We start from the raw sequence: 12,209 nt of genomic DNA, 5'->3' as shown, positions 1-12,209 counted from the left end.
TTCACTCTTTTTTCCCTCTGTCTCCTTTCCCTCCTCTCTCTCTCTCTATCTCTCCTCTGTCCTGGCTCTCTATCTCTCTATCTGTGCTCTGTGCTGGCTGCGGTGGATCATTGACTGACTTTAGAGCTCTCTCTCCACAGTATCAGTTCTCTACACCGCCGGCCGGCTCAGACATTCAACAAGCTCATTAGCTCACAAGGATACCCAAAACAAACACTGCTAATTACATCTGGATCAATGTGTGTGTGTGTGTGTGTGTGAGAGAGAGAGTTTGTGTGTTCCTGGTGTGTGTGTGTGTGTGTGTGTTCCTGGTGTGTCTGCCAAAAGAGCCCTACTAATTGACTGAAGATTGTTTTGCACTTTCTCTCTCTCTTTGCCTTCTTTAACCCCTCCGGTGCTTTGTTTGTGTTTGTCTTTCGTCCGAGGCAAACCTGAGGCCGTGAGATCAAAGCCAAACATCAGAGCCTTCTCAGCTAAAAACGATCACACTTTTTTTTGTTTTCAGTGTTTGACTGACACGCCTCTTGTTCAGAAATGCTTGTTCTCTTTTCTTTTATTTCTTCACCTCATTCTTTGCATCCTTTCATTGTGACAAGATGGAGTGCTCTTCTCCGTAACAGAAAGGCATGAACACAGTTTATTCAGCACGGGGCTGACAAAGAGCACCTGTTTGAGTTGCACTGAGTGTCAAGTGTTGGAATAAAGAATCCAAACAATCCAAGATGCTGTGTAATGGCTGTGTCATGTGAGAGTAAACACAGCATGTTAAGGACTAAATGGAGATCAAATGGGAATGAATGGGACCACGACTGCTCCACATATCAGATGGTGGTGTCACATTGAATGATCTTTTAATTCATCTTGGAATGGAAAAGGTGAGTACCCAGGTGAACTCCAAACAAGGAAGGGTGTGAAAGACAGAGAGAGGGAGAGAGAGAGAGAGAGAGAGAGAGAGGGAGAGGGAGTGAGAGAGAGAGGGAGAGAGAGAGAGAGAAAATAGGATGAGAAGGACAGAGAGAGAGAGAGGGAGAGAGAGAGAGAAAAAAATAGGATGAGAAGGACAGAGAGAGAGAGAGGGAGAGAGAGAGAAAATAGGATGAGAAGGACAGAGAGAGAGAGAGGGAGAGAGAGAGAGAGAAAAGAGGATGAGAAGGACAGAGATAACTGAATTTAAAGCATCCTCTATAACCCCATATGCATAGGATATTTCTGTAGAATATGAGTGTATTATTTACTTTTAGATAGTCTTGTGTATTATGTAAATAATATGTACAAATGTCTTTCAAAAGTAGAGAGGACCGATGAGAAAGTGAGAGTGTGTGCAACTAACGCAACGTTAGTCTCTCTGTGTGTGTGAGTGTGTTTTATCTGCGTGTGTGTGTGTGTGTATGTGTGTGTGTGTGAGTGTGTGTGTGTGTGTGTGTCTGTGTGTGTGTGTGTGTATAAATGAGGGGGCACTAGTGGAAGTCTGGATAGAAAGATTAAAGGAGGAAGAGATTTACTGAGGAACTGAAAGAGAGGGGAGAAAGAGGAGAGAGAAAGAGAGAGAGAGAGAGAGAGAGAGAGAGAGTCCCGCACAGAGAGCTCTCAGAATAGAAGAGAAAAAAGGAGAAAAAAGGAGAAAAAAGGAAAAAGAGTGTCGCCTAAGTCCCTCCGTCTCAACACTCACAAATCAACCAGGCCTTTCTAACTAGGCCAAACACTAACACTCTCAGTCAAGACACTCTACTGCGGAGGGATGCCCCAAACTCTCACAGCCAAACACTAACACTCTCAGTCAAGACACTCTACTGCTGAGGGATGCCCCAAACTCTCACAGCCAAATGCAATCAGTCAAGACACTGTACTGCTGAGAGATGCCCCAAACTCTCACAGCCAAAGTCAATCAGTCAAGACACTGTACTGCTGAGGGATGCCCCAAAGCGTCACAGTGTGGACTTTCTAACTCTCACAGCCCAACACAATTCTACTGAGGGAGGACCTGATGCCTCACTGATTTCCTCTGTGTGGTCTTGTTCTTTCTCACACAGTTCAGTCAAGACACTCCGAGAAGGCCCCGATGCTTAATTCTCATTGAGGGATTTATAAACAAGCAGCAGTGCTTTAAAGCAGGGGTTCCCAACCTTTTTGACTCAGAGGGCCAACTTTTCGTATTTGTAACAGGCCGGGGCCCAACAGACACCCCGCTTATTTTAGCTAATCTATATTCCATAAGGCTAATTTAATCTATAATCCATTAATTCTAACTAATAAGCGATTGTTATGTGTCATAAAAAGCAACATCAGCACCTGCTACAGGTTGAAGCCTAGAAATGAATACAAGAAAATCTAACTCTAGATATTGCATCAAAATTGTATTACATAAACAAAACCACACAGAGCATTTTTAGTCCAAAAGAGTTTTGAAACAAAGGAACTTAATTGCAGTAGGCCTGGGCCTATTTGTGCACAGCAAACAAGCAAGGAAATAAAACCAGAATAGACCCAAAAGATAGCATGCACTCAAAACAAGTGATGAAACATGCAAACAAGACCACTCAGCTAAATAGGTGATGCTTCAGACATGCAAACAAATAGGTTAAAATAATGTTCAAATAAATAGGTTCAAATAGGTCAATATAATGATTCAATTAATTGAAATAATGATTTAATGGCTGCGGCTGCAATCTATTATCAACATAAATAGCACCAAGCATTCCTGGGCAGTAGTTTGAGTTGGTAGCTCTCCACAGAAAAGCATGTCCTCTTGTAGAATACATCTCCAATGATAACGCACAAAAAACAGCACTAATGCAGCTTTACTGACGTCCGTCGACTCGTCTAACTTGTTTTAAAGGGAACGGGCTACCTTTCATCCTTTCCAGGACCTGGTTCTGTATGTGAGTGCTGGATGTCGCGTCTCCAAATGTCGATTCAGATTTGAAGGTTTGAGTGCCTCATTAGACAGCTTTAAAACGCACTCAACACACTGCGCCCTGGGCTCAACGTCGTCACCTCCATTCACAAAACCAAATCTAATTTAATCAGGGTTGTATTTCTGCTGAATTTGAGTAGTTTTCGGTAGTATGTAATGTAGTACATTACCAGTCCTGTCATTTCGCTTAAGAAACTTTTCCGCTACTATCGCCACAGACTAAACCTTAACTGAGCGCCTCAACTTGATGACGCTGTAAAGTTCGTACAAGATAGGATATTATTTTCATGATCTGTCTGTTATGCCTATTTATATATGTTATATTGTGTTTAAAATATCCAATTTCAATCAAAAATTGTATTAATATTAGGGCTGTCAATAGATACAACAATTAACTAATTAATCTCACATTTTGAAATTCATTAATCTAGATTAATCGCGATTAAATGTTTGTTTTACTTCTAAAGACTACATCTTATAAATGAACGAGTAATCACTTTCAGACAGCGTGTATTTTAGACACTGTTGTTTAATTGTATTTTTTTTTTTAAACACAAAACTACACACAGAACTGTGTTTTCAAAGAGGCTCAGGCCAGGCCAGTGCCAGCCAGGTATAGACTGTGTGCCGCGCAGGGTAGATGTTAAAATGTAAGTAGCCTAGCAGCTACCAACATGTTACGGGCACTATCAGTGCCTAAAGTGGTCAGTTTGCCACTTATCTCCCATCTGTTTGAGACGTCGATAAATTCCTCTGCACAGATATCCGCTTTATGTCGCGCCTCTGTTTTTTTTTACTTCCAATGCAAAAGATCTCAATTTCCATACATTGTCAATAAAATGAGCTGTGACACCCAGGTAATTGTCATTGCTGACTGACGTCCAGTGGTCACCAGTAAGGGCGACGCTGGCAGCTTGCTCGAGGAGCTGAATTTTTCGTGCTCTCTCGCCGTCATACAAGGAATGTATGCGAGACACAATGGTGCCCCTCGACGGTAAATCGTAAGAATTGTCCCCTGAAACAATTCGAATCACCTCAGTCAGCCCACCGTCCTCAACTACGTTGATGGGCCGACAGTCACCGGCAACCCAAACTGCTTAAGCGTTGGTAACCTTTTCACGGACTGGTCTAGTCATTTTCCTATAGAAGTCGTGGAGTGTGGGTTGGCGACCATCTAACCTGGGACTGCTTTCTGTCGGGTGCTTTGCATTAAGGTGATAACCTAAAGATGAGCTGCTTCTGTGATAGCTAAATTCAGCTTGACTGGAAACCCTGCTTTAGAGTAAATTCTGTGACCCACTGGAAGCCAGTGTAAAGACTTAAGTATTGGACTAATGTGGTCAGTTCTTTTGGTTTTTGTAAAGAACTCTAGCAACCGCATTTTGTTCAAGCTGAAGCTGTTGGATGGTCTTTTTTAGGAAGGCCTGTGAAAAGACCATGGCAGTAGTCAAACCTGCTGGACATAAAGGGCATTGCTGTAGTCAACCCTGCTGTTTTTCTAAATCATGTTCTGACACAAGGCCCTATAGGTTTGTTTAAGTTTTTGAGATGGTAAAAAGCTGATTTAGTTATTATTATTATTATATTGTTATTGGAATCAATTAGGACACCAAGGGTTTTAACAGTGTCCTACACTTTAACTCCTTTTTTGTCAAGAGCAGCAATCCTAAGTCTAACCTCATTTTTCCCAAATAAGATTATTTCAGTTTTGTCCTTATTCAGCTGAGAAACAGTTGGACTCAAGCTGTTCATTTGGTCAACGCATTGACAGAGATTCATGGGGACCATTGTCATTAGGTGAGAGGGCTAAGTACATTTGGGTGTCATCAACATACAGTGGGGAAAATAAGTATTTGAACCCCTGCCGATTTCGCAAGTTTGACCACTTGCAAAGAAATGTGTGATCTATAATTGTAATAGTAGGTGTATTTTAACAGTGAGAAACAGTGAGAATATCAACAAAAAAATCCAGAAAACTGCATTTTATAACATTTATGACTTAATTTGCATTTGATGCAGAAAATAAGTATTTGAACCCCTAGCAAAACATGACTTAAGGCCGATTCATACTTCGGCGATTTCAGAAAAACCGACAGATACACAAGCTTTTTCACCCCTTGCAAGCTTCTTGCAAGCCCCTTGCAAGCTTTTTCACACCTTGCGTGCGTCGACCCCTTTTTCTATCCACGCGTCAAAAATCTACACAAGCCTACACAAGCCTACACAAGCCTGCAAGGCTGTGATTGGTCTGCTGGTCTGATGACTACTTCCTTTCTGGAGTCTCACATTTCCGGTTTTCATAGCATAATAGCGCCATTTTTAAAAGCCGTTAAACCCAAGACGATTTTTTAAAGATGAACGCTATTCAGGAGCTGCTGAGCGAGGAAGTCCGGAGGTACGAGCACCTCTACAACCCGTCGATGGCGGGTTATAAGGACGCGCAGATGGCCTCAAATTCGTGGAGGGAGATCTCCTCCAACGTGGGTTTGGCGGTGGACCTGTGCCTGAAAATGTGGAGGAAACTGCGCGACAAATATGTCCGTGAAAAGAAGGCGATGCAGGGCAGAAGTGGTGATCCTGGGAGAAAGATCTCTCCTTCTCCCTTTTTTTAAATCACTTTCCTGGTTGGGCGTGCACATAAAGCACCGTGCTACATCGTCCAACTACGACGAGGTAAATATGAAGTTCTTGGTTTTTGAACAGCCTCTGTGTGCGCGCTAGTACGCTAGCAGTGTAATCAGATTGGGAGAGTTCAGTTGGAGTATGCTTAACATATTGCAAACGGGATAAATGGTGGTAAAGAGATGTATAATTGAAGATGTAATGCAATTTTCTCTAACCTTTGCCATTGTAGCTACAGGCTGTTTTCATACAGCTAAAGAACGGTGGGCGAGTATTGCCCACACACGTTTTCTATCTCGTCATTGTCATTAGTAATCCATTCCATAAGACTACTGGTCATAGACTCTGAATTCATAGACAAAGAGCAACAGTCTGTTCTTAAAGTACCCACATTGTTGATGTAGGAATGCAGTTATGTTACTTTGACCATTGTAGCCATTTTGTTAACAGATCAGTTCGCAGACTACAAATCGCGGCGATTTGCCTACACATGTTTTCTATCGTCATTGTCGTTAGTAATCCGTTCCATAAAAGACTCTTGGTCATAGACTCTAAATTCATAGACAAAGAGCAACAGTCTGTTCTTAAAGTGCCCACAGTGTTGATGTAAGGAATGCACACTACAAATCGCGGCGATTTGCCTACACATGTTTTCTATCGTCATTGTCGTTAGTAATCCGTTCCATAAAAGACTCTTGGTCATAGACTCTAAATTCATAGACAAAGAGCAACAGTCTGTTCTTAAAGTGCCCACAGTGTTGATGTAAGGAATGCAGTATATGTTGTACTATGTATGTACTTTCACCATTGTATACCAACTATATTCTCTTTTATTATTATTCTCTGCACCTGCGGCCTCCCTCCAGCCATCCACCTCATCACCTGCGGCCTCCCTCCAGCCATCCACCTCCTCGTCACCTGAGGCCTCCCTCCAGCCATCCACCTCCTCGTCACCCGAGGCCTCCCTCCAGCCATCAATCCCCTCACCTGAGGCCTTCTTTGAGGCAACCATGCCCTCACCCGAGGCCTTCGGCGAGGCAACCTGGACAGCTTCTCCCCGGCGCAGTTTACCGGCTGCATTCAACCCGTCCACCCCTCCAGCCTCTAGGATTCCACCATCTCCTCTGTCCCACACAGGGAAAAAGAGGAAACGGAAGGGGGAGCAGGATGACCTCAATGGGAAGATTGCTGAATTGCAGGAGCGCAGACAGGCTCTGCTGTCCCCTGAGGGCCAAGATAAATATTATAGATATTATAGATATTATAGATTTGGCCAGATGATGGAGGAGCTGGGGAGGACCGCTGTGGCAGAAAAGCAGCATTCAGCCATGGTCAAGGCCATGAGCCATGAGCTTTCTGCTTTCTGTCCAGGGTGTAGACGACTTGTACGATCATTAAACGGTTCTTGGACTTTTGCACTGTTATTGCACTGTTATTCCTTATTAGTTTTTTCACTTATTTTGCACATTGTTTGTTTCACTTATTTTGCACATTGTTTGTTTCACTTATTTTGCACATTATTTGTTCACTTATTTTGCACCTTTTCTTTCTTTTATTCCTTATAACTTTACTTACTTGTATTTAAATAAAACAGCAAATAAGTATTGAAACAGTTGGAATTTTTATCCCTGAACGTTATGGTCAGTTCAATGAGGTCGTTGTCAGGCCATCTAGGTTCAATTGTGCCTGTGACCACTCGCTCGGTGGTCATAGAATTGCATCAATTCATGTCTCACACCTCTATAGCTCGTACATTCTTTGCCCTTTGTCACTAGTATTATTTAAATAGTCTAGGTTCTGCACCTCGCATCAGGTCATGAGACAAGTACATGAGGTCGTTGTCAGGCCATCTAGGTTCAATTGTGCCTGTGACCACTCGCTCGGTGGTCATAGAATTGAATCAATTCATGTCTCACACCTATAGCAGCTCTACAGCTGTTTGTACATTCTTTGCCCTTTGTCACTAGTTCTCTAGTATTATTTAATGAGTCTAGGTTCTGCACCTTGTTTGTATGCAAAGTAAAGACAGAATAAAACAGCAAATAGTTTTTGAAAGAGTTGGGATTTATTAACACTGTATTAACATTGTATTTACATGACTGAAAGACAGCCTAGGTTTGATCATCAGGTCATCTGGGGGCCTGGCTGGTCGGGTCCAGTTGGAAGAGGTGAGGAGATATGAACATTTATACAACCCCAATGATCTCGGTTGCCATCCTTCACTGTGTGTGTGGACAACAAGACCTGGTAAATAAATAAACCAACGACTTCCACACACAAAGACGTCATTCTCTAGAAATCCACGTGAATTGCAACATACTAGTTGACTGCGACTGTCTGGAGAGAACGCGCTAATTCACCGAACAAATACTTTCATATTCATTTTCCACCACTTGTTAGTCATGTCAACCATTCATATCGATGTGAATCAATCAATACTAATACAACTTAAACTGTGATGCATTTTTGTTTCATTTCGCAATTTATTTAGTGTATAATCCATAGCAGCTGCCTTAAAACACAACTTATTTTTTTCCATTGTCTCACTGCAATTAATACCCCGACCTGAGCCCTTGTATGATTTCTAAATATTTGTCGAACATGGCCCGGCTGGTCGTTGGGAGAGGTGAGGAGATATGGACATTTAAGGCTATACAACCCCAATGATCAACAACTCCATCATCTGTCAGTTGCCATTCTTCACTGTGTGTGTGGACAACAAGACCTGGTACATAAACAAACCAACGACTTCCACACACAAAGACGTCATTCTCTATGTCGTCTTCGACAAAAAACGTTACTCCACCTATTGTTCTGGCGGTGAATTGCTTTGCAACACGCGCAACCCTTTTAGGAACTATGAATTGAAACGAGCAATTTACACAAACAATTACACAACGATTTACACAACGATTTACGCTGTTGTAGAAGTATGTGGCGCGCTTTAGTACTTGGTGGAATAACCCTTGTTGGCAAGCACAGATGTCAGACTTTTTTTTAGTAGTTGGTCACCAGGTTTACACACATCTCAGGAGGGATTTTGGTCCACTCCTCTTTGCAGATCCTCTCCAAATCCTTAAGGTTGCGTTTTCAATATGAGGGAATGAGGTTCAAGCCCAATATTCCACGTTACATGGCCCCATCCATAGTCCCCTCGATGCAGTGGAGTCGTCCTGTACCCTTGGCAGAGAAACAGCCCCAAAGCATAATGTTTCCACCTCCATGCTTGACGGTGGGGATGGTGTCATATTCAGCATTCTTCCCCCTCCAAACGGTAAGTCGAGTTGATGCCAAAGAGCTTGATTTTGGTCTCATCTGACCACATCCTGTCTCCCAATCCTCCTTAGAATCATTTAAGTGTTCATTGGCAAACTTCAGATGGCCCTGTACATGTGCTTCCTTGAGCAGGGGGACCTTGCGAGTGCTGCAGTACTTCAAACCATTACGGCGTAGTGTGTTGCCAATGGTTTTCTTGGTGACTGTGGTCCCAGCTGCCTTGAGATCATTCACAAGCTCCCCTTGTGTAGTTCTGGGGTTATTCTGGACCTTTCGGATGATCACCGATACCGCACAAGGGGATATCTTGCATGGAGCCCCAGACCTAGAGCGATTGACAGTTGTTTGGTGTTGCTTCCATTAACGAATAATCGCACCAATAGTTGTCTGCTTCTCACCAAGCTGCTTGCCGATGGTTTTGTAACCCATTCCAGCCTTGTGCAGGTCTACAATATTATCTCTGACGTCCTTGGTCAACTCTTTGGTCTTGCCTATGGTGGTGAGGTTGAAGGTGTGAAGTATGATTCTTTGGACAGGTTTCTTTTATACACGTCACCATTTGAGATCAGGTGTACCTTGTTAGGCCTAATGAGGACTAATCTGTGTGCTTCTTGGGCACATAAGTGGTCATTGGGAGCCAGAATTCTTGCTGTTTGCTTGGGGGTTCAAATACTTATTTTCTGCATCAAATACAAATAAAGTCATAAATGTTATGAAATGCAGTTTTCTGGATTTGTTTGTTGATATTCTATGTCTCACTGTTAAAATACAACTACCATTACAATTATAGATCACACATTTCTTTGCAAGTGGCCAAACTTGCGAAATCGGCAGGGGTTCAAATACTTATTTTCCCCACTGTAGCTATTATAGGACATCTTGTTATCTTGAATGATTTGTTCAAGGGGGAGCATATCAAGGGTGAATCATAAAGGCCTTGAGACTGACCCCTGGGGGACACCACAGGTCAAGGAAGTTGGTGTTGAGATTGGACCCCCGGGGACACCACAGGTCAAGGATGTTGGTGTTGAGATTGACCCCCAGGGGACACCACAGGTCAAGGATGTTGGTGTTGAGATTGGACCCCAGGGGACACCACAGGTCAAGGATGTTGGTGTTGAGATTGACCCCCAGGGGACACCACAGGTCAAGGATGTTGGTGTTGAGGTTGACCCCCAGGGGACACCACAGGTCAAGGATGTTGGTGTTGAGGTTTAGTTTCCAATGGCAACAGTGAAGCTCCTGATCTGAGCCCAATGTTCCAGTCTGTATAGTAATATGATCAACGGTGTCAAAGGTCCAATAACACGAGGATTAGGACTAGGATTAGGATTAGGACTAGGATTAGGACTAGGATTAGGACTAGGACTAATGTTTTGCCTGTATTGGTATTGAGGCATATGTCCTTCAAATCTTATTGAGAGCTTTTTCAGTGCTGTGATCCAAACAGGGTGCAAACGGAGTGATCCGGGTCCGATCTCTAGAGCCCTGTGTGTTAAAGCAGCAATAAGTAGTTCTGTTCCAAAACTAGCGAGCTAACTACCTAAAGGTCATGCAAAAACCTTGCAGACACCAGCAACAGCCCAGCTGACACTGATAGAAGCTTGCCAACACATTAACTGGTGTCTTTTGGCAGTATAGCTGGCAATGTCATGCTGTGAAAGCTTTTCTTCCATTTTTGCAGGGTGTTCCAGCTTGGAACACAGAACGGCATAGTGCATTTCCTGGATGGCTAGTGGGAAAGACACAGGTGTTTGTCTGTCCCTCACACGACCATATGCTATCAAAATGAAGGATGAGGATGGTACCAAAACTAGTTGCCTATAAAACCATACCACAAAAAGTGTCAAATTGTTGCATAGTGTTGCTTTAAGCCTAGCCCCGAGAAACAACAGACAGACTGTGTAACAGAGGGGGACTTGTCCTGCAGCACCCAAAGGACGGGGGAGTAATCAAGCGCTGCACACAAAGTTGGAGGACATGTGCACCCAGATGAAAAGCTCAGTTGTCTTGCCTATTTCAAGAAGAAAACTCAAGGTACATCATTCTTTTTTGGTTATGTATATGTTGTTGCCAAGGAAAACCATTTACTGACGTGACTATATAGTGACCCAAGCTAGAAAGCTCTTACACCAATAATTAGCTTACGGTGAAGTGATGGCCAAGTCTGTCAAAGGAAGGTCTCTCTCTCTCTCTCTCTCTCTCTCTCTCTCTCTCTCACACTCTCTCTCTCTTTCTCACTCACTCTCTCTCTCTGTCTCTCAGTTCAATTCAAGTTCAAATAGACTTGCTTTGTTGACATGACCATAAACAGCAGTATTGTCAAATCAAATAGACTTGCTTTCATCATCATTGTTTATTCAGGGAGAATTGACTGAGCACAGGGCTCTTTTGCAGCAATGCCCTGATCAGAATCAGAATCAGAATCAGAATCAGAATGGGATTTATTGCCAAGTAGGTTTACACCTACTTGGAATTTTTTTCTGGTGTGAAGGTGCATACAGTAAACATAAAAACATACAAACACAATAAGTACTACACATAAGAACCAAAAAACACAATATATACGATACAAATATATAAACAATGAATATAAAAAAGTAAAGTGGAAAGTGGAGTGCAAAATGCAAAAACAGGAGTGCAATGTGAATGAGCAATGTGCAATGTAATGTGTGTTAGTGTAACACAGACTTGGGGTGTGGGGGTGGGATAAGAGTCCAGGTCAGGTGGGGGTCCCGGGCCTTGTTAATAAGGCTATTGAGGCGACATAATACATACAACAATAAATAAACAAACCATAACAAAACAAACAAAATAAATAAACAAAACACATTAAACAACTCAGAAATTAAGTATAAAAAAAAATTACATAAAAGTTAAAATGATTAAATCAGAGAATCATTTAAAACAACAGCATTGAGGCACATTCTTAGCATCTAAAAGGCTCTTAAATTGGTTGACAGACAAATACTTGGTAAGTTTCAACTCCACTTGAACAGTGTTCCATTTATGGGAAGCAAAGAACTTTAAAGCTATTTTACCTATATTAGTTTTTGTAAGGGGGATTTCAAGGGAGATGGCTCTGTGACCGTGTGTTATGACAGATGGATTTTAATTTTAAAAGTGACATGAGATAATTAGGTAGTTTTCCCACTAAGGCTTTATAAACAAATAAGAGACAGTGTTTTTCCCTCCTGTCTGCTAGAGGGGACCAACCAACATTCTTGTATAAGTTACAGTGGTGGGTCCTGAAAGCGTCTCCTGTAACAAAGCGAATAGCACTATGGTAAACAGAGTCCAGAAGTTTTAAGGTAGAGGGTGCAGCATACATGTAAACAATGTCACCATAGTCAAAAACTGACAAAATTGTTGATTGCACTATTTCCATTCATTACAT

The sequence above is a fragment of the Clupea harengus genome, chromosome 1 (assembly GCF_900700415.2).
Source record: "Clupea harengus chromosome 1, Ch_v2.0.2, whole genome shotgun sequence".
NCBI lineage: Eukaryota > Metazoa > Chordata > Actinopteri > Clupeiformes > Clupeidae > Clupea > Clupea harengus.
This window is presented reverse-complemented; position numbering follows the sequence as displayed.